Genomic DNA, 17,403 nt, shown 5'->3' on the forward strand with positions numbered 1-17,403 from the left:
TATATGCTGTTCCTAAGTTCTGCCTGAACAGGGGGAAATTAGTGTCACTTGAGTCTTGATATAAAGTAATTAATCAATTTGTCTTTGGCAAATGTGTCTCATTAATCTCATTAATTAAATTTAAATCAAAACATTGTTCATGCAAGAGATACAAAAAGAACTGGTTCACTGAAAAATGGTTGATTGGTTATAAATAGACATCGTCTAGCTTTTTGGCAAAATTGAGATGAAAACTTTTATAAAGTTATGAAATTGTGGTAACATATTGTCAACTGTTACACTGGTAGTCTAGTCATTAGACGACAAGCATATCAACATTGTCAGTATATTACTTAGCAGACAGGCATGCCGGCATAAACAAGTTATCAAGCTGCAGACTAAACTGAAGACTTCTAAAAGAATGATGTTTTACAGCACATTCTGTGGGCATTACATTTGTTATGTATAGCATATCTGACTTCTGGATGATTGTCATTTTTAGATTTCCTGTGTTGAATTTAACATAAAGGTAACAAGATTAGATTTCTAAATATAGGGCAGTTATGTCATTCAGAGTACTTGCTAAAATATTCTTGTTCTATAATGTCACTCATTTGAAAGATAACTGTTTTCTGGTGGTGAGAAGGTGTTTTTTCCTGTTTTGTCTTTGTGCATTTTTTCCAACTGAACACATCAAATGACAGAAAATTAAAATACTGAGGATAAATAATCATAGGTGCTTTGAATAAACTTTCAGGTTGAAAGAGTGTAAGAAAACTAATAAGCTAGGAAAGTTATTTTTTGGTGGAAGTGGGGTGAGTTATAGATTTCAGCTAATTATAAAAACCTTTGAAACATTTAAGTATTTAATGTAGAGATAAATCTGTCTAAACTGTGATAAAAGTTATCCTAGATTTGTGTCACTATGTTTTGAGTAGGAGCAATCCTACAAATAACTTTCAAGATGTGTAACTTGATTGAGGGCATTGAAAAGTCTAAGCCACCCATGAGGTATGTTTCCATTGGCTCTAAGCCCAAATACCTGGCCTGGCCCCCTGTGACTCTTTGTATGTTAAAGCATGTGTTTAAAGAGCTATTGTTAAAATGAAGTATAGTATCTGGCAGGAGTAAAACATTACTGTATTCACTAACATTCAAGGGCTTAATTTGTGCCTGGCTTTGAGCATGCACTGTTGGTTATCTTAGTTAATACTGAGAATAGTCTTCATACTATTGTATTTAATCACTCTTAAGATACATCTTCCTCCACCCCCCCCACCCCCCGCCATTTTAACACTCTGAAATTGGGATGTATCTTACAATCAATGGTGTCTTACAAGCATAATTTAGAACATTTTTTTCTTTCCTAAGGGCATGTAAAATCCTGCTGAAACTATAAAAAGCATCACGGATTCGATGGAATACAAGATTAGCCACTATCCCATTTATTCAATCCTACCTAATAGGAAACTGAGACATGAAGTTAAGTAAGCTGTTCGAATTGTCTAACACAATCCAAGACCAATACTGAATAACCAGCACACTGTGCTGCCTGCTGGTAATACAGCAAAACTGATGTATCTGAGTAGCCGTCCTCAGACAGTGGCATACTTTGGAAAGTGGAGCTGGGAAGAAAGGACCATAGTGGACTGATGAGTGGAGGGGCGCAGTAGAAGACCTTTAGCTAGAGTATCACCAGCGAACGAACCCTGAAAAGACAGAAAGGCTATGGAAACATTGGGAAGCCCTGAAGGTGAAGGCCGCTCACTTTACTATTTTGTCAAGGGGTAGACCTGCATATACAAAAACTTCTAATTGGGATGCAGAAAGAAAATTCTTATGCAGTGGGGAGAATTATTATCTAGATCAACGGTTCTCAACCTGTTGGTCACGACCCCGGTGGGGTGGCCTAAAGCCATTGGAAAATACATAATGCATATCAGGTATTTACATTCTGAATCATAAATGTAGCAAAATTACAGTTATGAAGTAGCCACCAAAAGTATTTTTTGGTTTGGGGTCACCGCAACATGAGGAACTGTATTGCGGGGTCACAGCATTAGAAAGGTTGAGAACCACTAATCTAGATTATCTATCTATCTATCATCTATCTATCTATCTATCTATCTATCTATCTATCTATCTATCTATCTATCTATCATCTATCTATCCCTAAATATCTAAATCTGGACATGTTGAAAGAGATTTGTATCATGCTTTTTAAAATGTAAACATTACATTATTAACAAATATTTTATCCTACATTAGATTTTAAAACTTTGAGTGCTATACTTTATTTTTTTTATTTGCTTATTTTATATTTTCTAGTGCCTAGCACAAATTCATGTAAGTGGAAGGTCAACCATGTAGTGAATAAATGACTAATCACTTTCTCTCTCTATTGCAAATGCTCCACTGAATCTTGGAAGCATATTTGAGTTAAGAAGAAGGAAGCTTTAAGTGGGGATGCGGGGAACCTCTTCAAGAGTTTTATCAACTGCAGAAATAACAGAGTATTGAAGTTTCTATTCCTGCTTGTCAAGCAATGAGTTGGGCAAATTACAGTCAGTCAGGCTCTGACTGCTGCTCTGCCTCCAACAGCACCAAGAGCCAAGGAAAAGAAAGCCAATGGAAACACTGTCATTATTCCCTGTCAGCCCCAGTGACCATTTGCATGAACATGACACAGACCAACACGTACACACACACACACACACACACACACACACACACACACACACACACATTTTTGTATTTTCTTTTGCCTATGTGTCTAGTCAGCTCAAATGGGTCGACTCGCATTTTGGCTCCTATAGCCAAACCAGACTGTTTGGCTCAGCATTACCTGCATGCTTTCTGGCCTGCTTGCGTCTAGTGAAGTGGTTTGAGTTTCTGAGAACAAATAATTAGGCTCCAGGAGAAGGCCAGGGTTATACAAAACCCATTCGTTTCTGCCTTTGTGGGTTCTGTGACCCCGTGCAAAGAAAAACAAAGTTAGATAAGGACAGTGCTCAGCTACATGGGCTTTGTGAGACTTTCTTTTGGTGGTATAAGAGCTTTCATTTAATTATTGTTCTAGATTGGATAGCTTGGGAATTAACATTTTTAAATTCCATCTTCTTTTATTCACCCACATTGGCTGTCTTGGAATCAGAAGTAGTGTTGATGTGAAACAGAAAGCTGACATTGTCTTTTTTATTTATTCCCATCCTTTGGGCTTCCGAGGAATGAAGCTTTAAACTAGGCATAAGAACATCATCATCAGCTCAAAGAGGCTGTGGATAATATATTTTCACATTTTATTAAACTTAATCCACCATTTTCTACATCTGTTATGGTATTTTTTTTTAATTCCATAAAAACACCAGAGCCTTATATTACTGGGGAGATCGCTCACTTACAATATTGATTAACTGAAGCACTGACCCTATAAGGTGAGTTTTGGGGATGAGGAGGTGAGAATTGGGCCAAATATAAGCCCTTTTCCCCTGCAGTTCATGGGGATAGCATTTAAACCAATTTTTAAATGGTTTTAAAATGTAGCAGAGCATAAATCTCACATTGTTAATACTTTTTCTCTATTTGAGGAATAGCATCCAGAAATTCTTTTCTATTAATCATATTTAGGCCCTTTCCACAATTATAAATAATCTTACTATAATTACTTATTAATGTATACCCACTCCAATTACTTTCAGTGAACTGCTCTCATGTCCAAGTGTCAGGAGGCAACCACTACTATTATTTTTATAGAAATTGCAAACATTGAATTTCATAACAAAAGCACAGCCTTCCTAGTGTGCGGAGGACCCGGGTTCGATTCCCGGCCAGGGCACACAGGAGAAGCGCCCATTTGCTTCTCCACCTCTCCGCCGCGCTTTCCTCTCTGTCTCTCCCTTCCCCTCCCGCAGCCAAGGCTCCATTGGAGCAAAGATGGCCCGGGCGCTGGGGATGGCTCTGTGGCCTCTGCCTCAGGCGCTAGAGTGGCTCTGGTCGCAACATGGCGACGCCCAGCCCAGGATGGGCAGAGCATCGCCCCCTGGTGGGCAGAGCGTTGCCCCTGGTGGGCGTGCCGGGTGGATCCCAGTTGGGCGTATGCGGGAGTCTGTCTGACTGTCTCTCCCTGTTTCCAGCTTCAGAAAAATGGAAAAAAAAAACAAAAACACAGCCTTGTCTCTTAAGCTTGAGGGAGATTGGAAAGAAGGTGGGAAGCACCTTTTTCACACTCAAGCTCAGAGCTCACATCTGTAGGAAATAAAACAGAACAAATCTATACAAATCATAGAGCTTTTCATTTCCTAAGGGGATACAGGGAAGGGAGTGCTGATCACCTCAATGAGCTTTTTGTTTTTGATCTCATTTATCAGATGGTATTTAAGGATTTAGGGATTTCAGTATCACCTATAACTTATTGATGGATTTTGACCAGTGAGGTAGAAGAAGAGAGATGATAATAGGAGTAACTACTCATATTATTGACTTGGTAGATGAGATCTCAGGAGAGTAAAAACAATCCAAGGATTATGTAAAAGTTAACCAGATATTTACTCTCTTACCCCCAATAAGCTTTTTTTTTGTAGGCTAATTATAATTCCTTAATTAAAGGCAAAGGAAATTGGTTTTACAATATTTAGGCTTCAGAGAGAAGAACTGGGGAGATGTGCTTATATTTCATATCCTTTTTAAGCGACATGTGAAAGCTCCACCACCTTTTGAGGTTCTGTTTATCCTACGAATGTGAATCTCTCCTTATTCTTTTCATTTTGAAGATATTAATTCCATTTTAATTTAACACATTCTGGAGGTTGGCACTGAACCTCCAGACAAAGAAGGTAACAAAACGTCAGATTAAAAATGTTTGGAAGTAGACCCTGGACATATCCCTTCATGATTTAGTAAGTGTTGATTTTTTTAATTTCCATGTGCTTGTTCTGCCTTTTTTTTTTTTTTTAATACCAGAGAGTTTTGCTTGGGTCCTTCAATGACTGACTTGGCCTGATTCCTATGACACAACATAGTAATCAATCTGGGATTTGTACTTTTCATTGGAACACTGAAAATTTACAGTTCAGCAAATGTCAGCAGGGTGATTCCATTGGAGCTGCAGCAACCTAGGTCATCAGCCCCATAAAGACAGCTAGATTTTCCACTAGAAATAGACACATGATGAGTTTGGGACCCTGTCAACAGGGTCATTCTTATAATTATGGAAAGCTTCTGGAAAAAGTTTGATTGCCTAACCTTCTTTTGACTTCTGCACAGCTTGACTGACGAAGTTGTAGACCTTGAAGCTGATGGTGTGACAAAGAAGAGAGGCAGGATGACAGAAGAAGCAAGCCCCTGTGGTGATGCTGAAGTCTCCAGGGATAGTAGCACTATTGGTGTGAGCTAAAAGACAAGCCCAGCTTTCTTCACATGGAGCCAGGAGATGAGATGGTGTGTTGCAGAGGGAGCTGCAGAGCGGGTTCCCAGGCAACCCTCTTCCATTTTTCTTTACTTCACCACTGGGCATGGAGGCTTGGGCCGCAGAGGACGAAGAGGAATTAGATGGAATTGAGGGACCTCCAATCTCTCTACCATGAGCATTTTCACAAAGGCAGGAAAGAGAGGGAGAAAATAGAATAATCATGCTGTTGGCTCTCCCATGTCCTTCCATTCCTTCTGCTTTGTGTTTAGACCAGGGGTCCCCAAACTACGGCCTGCGGGCCACATGCGGCCCTCTGAGGCCATTTATCTGGTCCCCACTGCAGTTCCGGAAGGGGCACCTCTTTCATTGGTGGTCAGTGAGAGGAGCACAGGATGCATCTGTGCTCCTGGAGTACTGTATGTGGCGGTGCCGCAAAGCGCAGCGTTGCTCACGTACAGTACTACTTCCGGTGACGTGGGATGCACACATCATGGCTCCGGAAGCGCGTCATGTCACTTGTTACGGCTAGCAGTGACAGATATGGAACCGGACATTGACCATCTCATTAGCCAAAAGCAGGCCCATAGTTCCCATTAAAATACTGGTCAGTTTGTTGATTTAAATTTACTTGTTCTTTATTTTAAATATTGTATTTTTCTTGTTTTGTTTTTTTTACTTTAAAATAAGATATGTGCTGTGTGCATAGGGATTTGTTCATAGGTTTTTTTATAGTCCGGCCCTCCAACGGTCTGAGGGACAGTGAACTGACCCCCTGTGTAAAAAGTTTGGGGACCCCTGGTTTAGACTCTGACTACTAGTAATGTTTTAATACATGGCCTTCCAGACGTTCTCTATTATTTTATATGCTAACTGGAACTTTTTTTGTTTGATATTTCACTTTAAAAAAATCCCTTCTGCCTTCGCATTTTTTCCCCGCTGAAAGTGTTCTCCAATTGTTTTCTTTTGTCTCTCTGCCCCTGCCCTAATCCCATTCCCCTAAGGTAGCCTCTAGTAATGTTTTGATATAGAGCCTTCCAGACTTCCTCAATTATTTTCTATGCTAACTGGAATCATGGGCTGTTTTCACTGGAAGGGATCTCAGAGATCATCTTTCCATCTCTCTCCACCCCCTCCTGTTGTCCCCCCACTACGGGCTTCCAGAAGATACAGAGACAGGCTAACTGCCCCACCTGAAATGCTACTTCAGCCAGTAATTAACAAAACAGGACTAGAACCCCGGTCTTTTCACTCACAGTTAAATGACCTTTCTGCTGTATCTCACAATTTTATTTTTTTTAGTCTGTTTCACGCTCTAAAGAAGTGGTGTCTGTAGGAAGGATTTAGGTGATTTATGGTTAGAGTTAGTTTCTGAAGTGTCCATTCAGTTCCAGATGGACAAGAAACAAGCAAACAAACAAACAAACACATTTCTAACTAAATAACAGTGGCTATAATTCATTTACTCTATTTCTTCTTTGGTTTCAGTAACTATGGCCCACAGGCCCAGGGTTTTCCTGTACTAAGATTGTCATTCGCTACATCAGTCATACGGTCAGCTTTTACTTTACTTTTCTCTTACTGGTCACTTGCTTTAAGCATAGCCATGGCTCTTCCTACTTTCTCTGCAAGTGCTTCTAGAAAGATGAAACTTAAACCAGCCAGGCCACACGAGCTTCTGATTTTCTAGGTATCTTCTAAATGTTCCCCATAAAAACTAGGACTCTCCCCTGGTGCAGGGCATCATGTTTTTAGCTTATGTACCCTCAACTGAAATGTCATTAGTCAATCCTGAGGTCAGGTAATCCTGACCTTAAACTCCTAGTCTTGCCTTTTTCTTTAAATTTATAAGCAGACTCCACTTCAGGCTTTCAAAGTTCAACTTGAGCACACACATACATCCCACTTTATAGAAAGAAAATGCACACTTTCATAAACATAACGTTAATAAAAAAAAAAAAACACCTTGGGGTCTCATCCTACCTTCAGTTCTCTTCTACCTCAACCACTCTCAGAACATCGTGCTCACATGACCCACCTGGAAACCCTGGGACCACTCTTCCTCACATCCAGCCCACACCTTTGGTCTTTGTTCAAAGTCCATCATAGCATCTTAGTTATAAAAACATGCTTACCTAACTATCATCAGATCTCTGACACAGACAGAATTTATAGTGATTTTTGGATATGGCCTTTTTTTTTTTTTTTTACTTTTTTGCCAAGGATTTAAATTGAACAAATTCAAGTTTTGAAGGAAGAACATGTCAGGGAGTAGATGCCAAAGAGGCCTGCTCTGCAAACCCATTGTGTAATTAACAGAGTACAAGTGAACCCATCTGAATCTGATGGTGTTGGTGGTCTGGGGACCTCGATCTTTCGCATGAGCACCCCCCCCCCCGCCGTTGTTACTTCTCTCTGTGTGTGCTTGTGCCTGTGTTGTGGGGATGGGAAACCAGCACCATTTTGTTAGATGTGATTTCCAATAATGCTTTCGTATTTACCTTTCCTATCCACTTTGAGGATGGAATATGTTTTACAACTGGGACTGCTGCTATTACCCACTCCGTAGCATTGCCTTCAGTTTGGGCACACGCCTCTGAAACCTTAATCACTAACAGATGCCGCTCGGAAGAATTCCCCTCTCTGGCTACTCAGTCTGAGCAATGAGCTGCCTAACTTGGATCCTACATAGGCTTCTTGAAAAACTCCACAGGCTGCCTCACTAGCACACTGGTAACACGCAGAAGATTGATATTTTCCAGGCCCAAGCAGGACTTTGAAATAATACCCAGCAGTTGTAGAGAGCTATTTATTTTCCCCTCCTCCCACAAGTGTTTTCACATACATGATCTCATTTTAACCTCCAAATAATCCTTGGAGTCAAGTCGAGAAAGCACTACTTTCCCCTAAGAACTTGAAATCCAGAGATGTTCAGTAACTTGCTCAAGGTCACACAATGAGCCTTGACCCCTAGTCTGGTGGGGTCTCCCCCCTCCCACCAAAATGACACTAATATTTACTATGTCCCATGTCAACATTGTCCAGAGTCTTTTCAGGTGCTGTAGGAATGCAAACTATCATCCTTACATAGCTTGGATTTTAATTAAATTTGTAAGAACTTTCAGTGTGTGTTTGTTTTCTTCTAGTCTCTAAGTTATAAGTCTAAGGCAGTGGTGATGTGTGCATAAACATTACTTGGGCAGGTTATTCAGTAAATCAAAGGTATAGCTCCAAATTCAGCAGTTAGAAAAACCCACCCATGTAATTCTGAATCAGATAATCTGTGTAAGCACTGTTCTAAAAGCAGAATTAATTATTAAATCATCTCCAAAAATTTACCTGGGTTCTAATCCAAATTTGACGGCTTGGGTCAGCATTCCCCTTATGGGAGCAACAGTATTTGTCTGGAAAAATGAAGGTAGAGGGCGAAGCCTCCCAGGTCTGGGTTTTCTGCAGAGGGGGAAAATAAGAAGAGATGGGAGTTTCTGGGAAGACATGAGGTGAGTGCTGAGTATGTTTTAGGGCCAGCAAAGGATTCCTCAGTGGTGAGATGTCCAGAAAGGACCCTGGAGAAGAATGGTTGATGTGGAGTTTTAAGATATTTGCTCTGTGGTCCAAGCTATAATCTTTTCCTGTGGTCCCTATATAGTCAGTACAATTTATATTTTGTGTGAATGGAGGTTTTTCTATGGGAATTAATGAAGAGCTGAATTTTACTTCTGGATTGACATAATGCAGAACTGAGCTGATGTGATCATCAGAACAGAGGTCTCAAACTTGCAGAAATCTTGGGTAGAACATCAGATTTCTGTAGACTGAAATTAAAAACTTAAACCCATTTTAACGTAGCAACCCGTAGGAGAGATGTGACCTCTCAGTGAATGTATGACTGTAAGCAGGAAGACATTATAGAAAACATTATTTCTGAAATACTCTCATGGCTTTCGAAGTACGAGGTAGGACTAAGAAAGGTGCTCATCAAGAAAGTGAATGTGAACGAGGATGTTTCCTGATAGAACAGGTGAAAGATGAAGACCTTGGTGGTACAGGTCAGGTGTGGCCGAGTTTGCAGAATAACTTCGAGTGCTTTTGTTTCCTTTCCTACGCAGTACATAATGGTAGTTCACATAGACTGTTGATGCTTTTCATCTAGCCACCAGAGCAAAAAAATTGGAAATTTTGTACATCTAGAAAAATTTACCTCAATATTTTGAGAAGCAGTTCTTGGTTAGAAGGAGTGGAGAGAAGATGAGGAGGTACAAGACAGAGGGAAAACCCAGGCATTGCTTTTCTTTCTTTTAAATCTATTTATTGCTTTTTTTAGAGAGACAGGAGAGGGAAAGAGAGAGAGACAAAAGCATTGACCTGTTCCTGCATGTGCCCTGACTGGGAATCGAACAGGCAACCATTGCATATCAGGATGATGCTCCAACTGAGCCATCTGGCCAAGGCAGCATTGCTTTTCTTTTTTTTTTATAGATAAATTTTTATTTTAATGGGGTGACATCAATAAATCAGGGTACATACATTCAAAGAAAACATTTCCAGGTTATCTTGTCATTTAGTTCTGTTGCATACCCATCACCCAAAGAGAGATCGTCCTCCACCACCCTCCATCCAGTTCTCTCTGTACCCCTCCCCCTCCCCTTTCCCTCCTTCCCTCCCCCCACCCCCCGTAACCACTACACTCCTGTCCATGCCTCTTAGTCTCGCTTTTATGTCCCACCAATGTATGGAATCCTGCAGTTCCTGTTTTTTTTCTGATTCGCTTATTTCACCCCGCACAATGCTACCAAGACTCCACCATTCCGCTGTAAGTGATCCGATGTCATCATTTCTCCTAGCTGAATAGTAGGGCAGCATTGCTTTTCAATTCAGCAAAGAGCAGGCATTTTGCATGAATGAAAGGAGCAAAATTGTCCTCTCTGCATAGAAGTATGAACCCATATATGCAGCGTTAAGGATGGAGCCATGTCCAACCTGTGGTATGAATCTTCGAGAGTCCCAATCTTCTTCACTATTTAGGGGCTGGGGTGACGACAGAATTCAGTGAGAATGCTTATGTTGAGTGGTTTCAGTCTTCTCAGTAAAGAAAGGGAATTAGCAACATCTGCTGAAAAATAAGAGTTGGGATTATAGAAGTTTGTGGGATTTACAACAGAGGTCTGGACGAGTTCTGGGAGTGTGAAGGTAGGGAGGCAATGATAAATGAATGGCGAGACTGCCTATGCATGGTGAGGGCCAAAGAAACCCTACACAGTCTTACATAAATTTCTCAAAGTCCACTGCCACCTCCTTAGTATCAGCAAAATTCAGTTCCCTTTGAGAGCACTGCTTAAGTGGGCTTCTCATTTTTCCCTTCCCTCAGCATTACAGAGCCAGGAGGAATAAGCAGAGGAAAGTCCAATACTTTCTTGGCTTTCCTTTCATCATTTATTCTTGCCATCAGCAAATATTTGTTGAGCCACTTACTGGTCTGGGTACTCTGTTTTATTGTTTCAATATCCTGCCTCTCGTACAGATCAGTCCTTAGCCAGTGTGTTCTGTCCTACCTCTTCCACCTCTTTAAGGGCCTCACTCTATCACATGCCTCTTTTTTATTCTTGATTGAACTCTCAGTCTTGCCTGGCTCTTTCACCTTTGCTTACTCAGTTGTTCAGCTTGTCTCTAAAAAATCATCCTTAGACCTCACACCTTATTGTTCTTTATAAATACCTTCATATATTTTTCTATTATATGCTTTCCCTGATCCTATTCCCTTCTTTTCTGCACTAAAACTTACAGGATAGTCTTTGGAGCCTTTTGTTTCCCTGGGATTGATGTCCAAAGTCTTGACTGTTTCTAAATCTTGGCTATTGTAAATAACGTTGCAATCAACATAGGGGTGCATAAATTCCTTTTTGTTTGTTTGTTTTTAGTGAGAGATAGAGACAGAGAGAGGGACAGGCAGACAGGAAGGGAGAGAGATAAGCATCAACTCATTGTTGCAACAATTAGTTGTTCATTGATTGTTTTCTCATATGTGCCTTGACTGGGGTGGGGCTCCAGCTGAGCCAATAACCCCTTGCTCAAGCCAGCAACCTTGGACTCAAGCCAGTGATGTTGAGGCTCAAGCCGTGACCATGGGGTCATGTCTATGATTTCACACTCAAGCTGGTGTCCCCATGCTCAAGCTAGTGAGTCCACACTAAAGTTGGTGACCTCGGGGTTTTGAACCTGGGTCCTCAGTATCCCAGGTTGATGCTCTATCTGCTGCACCACCAGATAATTGAAGGGACTGGTCAGGTGCATAAATTCTTTTGAATTAGTGTTTTGAGTGTCTTGGGATATATTTCCAGAAGTGGGATTACTAGGTCAAAAGACAGTTCCATTTTTTAATTTTTGAGGGTACTCTATACTATTCTCCACAGTGGCTGCACCAGTCTGCATTCCCACTAACAGTGCATGAGGGTTCCCTTTTCTTTACATCCTCGCCATCACTTGTTATTTGTTCTGACAAGTGTGAGGTTATATCATATTGTGGTTTTAATTTGCATCTAATTTTATGTGCATCTTTAATCCTTATAAATGTTGCAAATGGATAAAATTGCACCAATTTACCTGCCTACTAAGAATGTCTGAGAGCTATTGTTTCTCTACACCTGCGTGATGACAGTGTTAGCAAACTTTCTCGTTGACAATCTTAAAGGTTAAAAATCACTCCTAATTGCAGTTCAAATTTGTATTTTTTAAAATTATGAGCATAGTTTAAGATATTTTCATGTTTATTTAATCTGGAAATTTCTGTATTTACCTGGGATGTTTAGACAATTTATATTGAATGTAATATTGAAATGATTGCACTTTAATCTACCACTCTGCTTTTTGTATTCTATGTCCTGTCTATTCTCTCTTCATATTTTTCTCTTTTCTTGCATTCTTTGGATTATTTTTTAATTCCATTATACCCATTATTGGCTTATTAGCCAAAATGCTTTGATTTATTTCCTTAATGGTTGCTCCAGGATTTGAAACTTATAACAAGGCTACTTTCAAATAACATACCACTTGCCTGACCTGTGGTGGCGCAGTGGATAAAGCGTCAACCTGGAAACACTGAGGTTGCCGGTTCGAAACCCTGGGCTTGCCTGGTCAAGGCACATATGGGAGTTGATGCTTCCTGCTCCTCCCCCTTCTCTCTCTCTCTCTCTCTCCTCTCTATAATGAATAAATAAAATCTAAAAAAAAAAACAACAAAAACAAACAAACAAACAAAAAAAACATACCACTTCACCTATAATGAAAGAAAGAACACTATCTTTTTAGTCACCTCTACTCTTTTATGTTGTTATCATAAATTTTACTTCTACATGTTATAAATTCAACAATACATTATTTTTGCTGTAAATAGATACTTATCTTTTAAAGAAATTTTAAAGATGAGATAAGGTTTTATATTTATCTGTTTTGTTACCGTTTATATACTTTTCATTTTTTGCATAGATCCAACTTTCCATCTGGTATTATTTTTCTTCTGTCTGAAAAACTTGAACATTCTTTTAATACAGATATCCTGATGATAAATTCTCTCAACATTTCTGTGTCTTTAAATAAAATGTATTTACTTTATCCTTATTTTGAAGGATCTTTTTACTGGATATGAATTCTAGATTGACAGATTTCTTTTTTTTTTCTTTTAGTAGCTTGAAGATGTTGCTTATCTTTTCTACTTTGAATAGTTTATAATGAAAACATTCAGTCATTTCTTTGTTTCTCAATTCATCATGTATTTGTTTCTGGCTGCTTTTAAGATTTTTTTCATCATTTTTTTTAGCAATTTATTTATGATACACTCAGATTGCCTATCTTTGAAATTGTCTCTAGAACTTTACAATTTCTTTTTAGTGTTTAAGAATTTATTGGGGTGACATTGGTTAATAAAATTATGTAGGTTTCAGGTGCATTGTGTGCTCACCACCCCAAGTCAAGTCTCTTTCCATCACCATTTATCCTGCCTTTTACCCTCTTCTACCTTCCCCCAACTTACTTACTTACTTCCTTCCTTCCTTCCTTCCTTCCTTCCTTCCTTCCTTCCTTCCTTCCTTCCTTCCTTCCTTCCTTTTTTCCTTCCTTCCTTCCTTTTTTCCTTCCTTCCTTCCTTTTTTCCTTCCTTCCTTCCTTCCTTTTTTCCTTCCTTCCTTCCTTCCTTCCTTCCTTCCTTCCTTCCTTCCTTCCTTCCTTCCTTCCTTCCTTCCTTCCTTCCTTCCTTCCATAATGAGAAAAGAAATTATACAAGGTCTACAATTTATTTTCTCAGTATGTGTGCATTTTGCTTTAAACCTACAAATGTAGTAGCCATTTTTTTTAAATGAAATAAGATTGTTATATAACATTATATAAGTTTCAGGTATATAACATTGTAATTCAACATCTGTATAACACTATAAAGTGATCATCATGAAAAGTCTAGTTATCATACAATAGCTATTTTAACAGTCTTGTTTGCTAGTTTCATCATCTCTGTCATTTCTGACTCTGTGTTTTTTTAAAAATACTTTTTCTTTTGTTTATGAGTCACATTTTATTTTTCTGCTTTGTAGCATGTCCAGTAATTTTGTATTAAATACTGGTCATTTGTGTGGTTTACATTGTTGAGTCTCTTTATTTTATTGTGTTCCATTAATGATTGTTTGGCTTTGTTTCAGGAGGTAATTAGTTCATTTTCAGAGCCATTTTAAAACCTGGAGGCCCTTTTGAGAACTGGTATAGTGCATCTGGAATAGCAACTCTGGCTCTCCAGTACTACAATTGTTTTTTTTCCTCTTGGTTTTTACCTATTTGCTTCTGTGTCCTTTTATACTTTGTAGTTTTTGACTGCATGACAAAAATTGCATAAGTATAAACGTTAGAGATAATTGAAGGGACTGAATACTGTCCCTTCCTTCAGAGATTTGCAGTTGCTTCTGACAGGCAGTTCACTTCAATCTAGTCTGGAGTGATTGGGTTCAAAGCTGGATTCCGGTGAATGTGAAGACTAATCCACTTTCAATTTGGCCTTAAGATGTAATCTTTAAGGGAATCTAATTAAATTCTTGCTATCTTTACTAGAGTTCTTCCTTGATGGACCTTGAGGTACAATTTTTGTCTTTAACATGAATAAACTGCCTAAAGTTTTGCTCTACTTTTTAAGATCTGTTATGGGCTGAATTGTATCCCTTCCAAATTCATATACTGAAGTCCTAACTTCCAGCACTTAGTATGTGCATGTATTTGGAAAGAAGGCCTTTAAAGAGGTAATTAAATTAAAATGAGGTTATTAAGGTGGGTCCTAATCCAATAAGATGGGTGTCCTTATAAGAAGAGTTTAGGACACAGACATACACAGAGGAAAGACCACGTGAAAACAGGCAGAAGAAGGCCATCTACAAGCCTAAGAGAGAGGCCTTGAGTTTGAACTTCTAGCTTCCAGAATTGTGAGAAATGATATTTCTGTTTAACCCATCCTGTCTGAGTTCCTTTATTATCGCAGCCCTAGCAAACTGATACAGGATCCTAATTGCAAATATCTGCTTGGCTTTTTATGTTCCCAGCTTACTATGAATTGGCAAATGCCTCAAGGTTAATTTCATAGTTGTACGCTGAGTTTATTTTAATACATTTCCATTCCTTCTGAAGATCTTTGATTCTCAAGTCTTAGCTGTCTTGCTGAATTCCTGATTTTTCTCTCTAGCCCGATGAGGCTGCTGTACTGCTGAGTCTCTCAGCCTCATAGCCCCCCTTCTTGGCTCAGCTCTCAGATGCTAGGCTCAGGACTGCTTGCAGATTAGCAAGTGCATTCAGAGGTAGAGTGGAGCAGAATATAGGGCTAATCTCAGTATACTTCTTGGCTCTTGGAGAGCTTTACCTCCCAAGTTTGGCTATCTTGATAGTTTTCAATGCTTTTTTTTTTTTTTTTTTTTTTTACGAAGACAGAGAGAGTCAGAGAGAGGGATAGACAGGGACAGACAGACAGTAATGGAGAGATGAGAAGCATCAATCATTAGTTTTTTGTTGCAACACCTTAGTTGTTCATTGATTGCTTTCTCATATGTGCCTTGACCGTGGGCCTTCAGCAGACCGAGTGACCCCTTGCTTGAGCCAGTGACCTTGGGTCCAAGCTGGTGAGCTTTGCTCAAACCAGATGAGCCCACACTCAAGCTGGTGACCTCTGGGTCTCCAACCTGGGTCCTCCACATCCCAGTCCGACGCTCTATCCACTGCACCACCGCCTAGTCAGGCAGTTTCTAATGCTTTAAAACATGTTTTTATTTTATCCAGTTTTTTTTTCTTTTTGGTAGAAAAGTTTTGTTTGCTACAAGTTTGTCTATCAAAAATGTAAGTGGAATTATTTTTCTATTAATTTTGAACCTAGACCAGGGGTCAGGAAACTTTTGGTGTTGTCCCACAGGACAGCTGTGATTGGCTCCAGCTACCCACAACCATGAGCATGAGCGGTAGGAAATGAATGGATTGTAATACCTGAGAATGTTTTATAATTTTAACGTTATTTTTTTATTAAAGATTTGTCTGCAAGCCAGATGCAGCCATCAAAAGAGCCACATCTGGCTCGTGAGCCATAGGTTCCCAACCCCTGACCTAGACTATAGTAGTTTTTTTATTGAATCTTGGTGTCCCTTCAAAATTCATGTATTGAAACCCAATTTTTAATGTAATGGCATTTGAAGGTGGGGTTTTGGGAAGTAGTTATATCATGAGGGTGAGGTCTCAGTACTGGGATTACTATCCTAATAAAAGAGATGCCAGGGAGCTTCCTCACCTCTTCTGCCCTATAAAAACGCATGAGAAGACTGCCATCTATGAACTTGGAAGTGGGCTCTCAGCAGAGGCCAAATCTACCAGCACCTTCATCTTGGTCTATCCAACCTTCACAACCATGAAAAATAAAATTTCTGTTGTTCACAAGGCCTCCACTGTATGATTCTGTTGTGTCAGTCAGAGCTAAGTTAGTATCATATCTCTGTTTTCTAGCATTGAATATTGTTGTGAATTATGATGTTAATCTCACTTATGTCAGTTGGATTAGGCATGAGAAAGATTGTGATACTATATCAAAGTACAAGTTACAATGATTTAAATAAGATTAAACTTTCTCTGTCATATATCAGCCTGGTCTGTCTGTGTTATCAAAACAGCTGCTGCCTAATGTCACCAGGGAGCAAATTTTCTTTCTTGTTGTTCCATCTTGCCCCAGGACATTGTGCTCACCCTACAACTGAAGATGGGACGCTCACACATCTATATTTCAGCCTGTGAAAAAGACGCAAAATTCAGAGATACAGATAGATGACTTTGCACTCTTCACTTTAGTGCCTGTCCAGTTGTCAGGAGCATACTCATGTGACCACCTTAACCAACTACAGAGAAAGCTAGGAAATGCAGTGTCTAGCTGGGTGGTTATACAAACAGAAATAGAGAATATTTAGAGGAAACAAGTAGGAGTCTGCCTGAGTCTTGTAGGATACCTAATTATTTTGTCTGAGTGCCTCAAGCTTCTTTTCCCCCTCGTATTTGAAGTCCAGTACTATCAGCACACATTTTAGTGTTGATTATATTGCATTTAACTTGCTATTTCAAGTTATAAATTTTAGTCTTTTAGTTCTCAAAATTATGCTTTTAAATTATTTTTCTCCTCTCTTTGTTTTGTATTGATTCTTCTTTCCTTTCTTTCTTTTTTTCTTGTCTTTTTTTTTCTTTCTGTCTGTAATTCACATCTTATTGTTTAGCTTGTATTCCTTGGTGTGAATTCAGTGATGGTTCTTTGTGCTGGTTCATGTGGCTTTAATTTCTTAGATGGATTTTTAATTTTTTTTCTTCTGTTTAGTTCTTAAAGTCTGCCAGCTCATGTTTCATCTCCTTCAGTCCCCTGCTTTGAACTCTTTGATTCATGAGGTGCCTTGTATTCATGACTATATATTGGGTTATGATTTTTATCTGAGCAGTGGCCATATTTTTCTGGTGTGGGTTTATCACCTGATCCTTGT

This window comes from Saccopteryx bilineata, chromosome 1, assembly GCF_036850765.1.
Source record: "Saccopteryx bilineata isolate mSacBil1 chromosome 1, mSacBil1_pri_phased_curated, whole genome shotgun sequence".
NCBI classification, from domain to species: Eukaryota; Metazoa; Chordata; class Mammalia; order Chiroptera; family Emballonuridae; genus Saccopteryx; species Saccopteryx bilineata.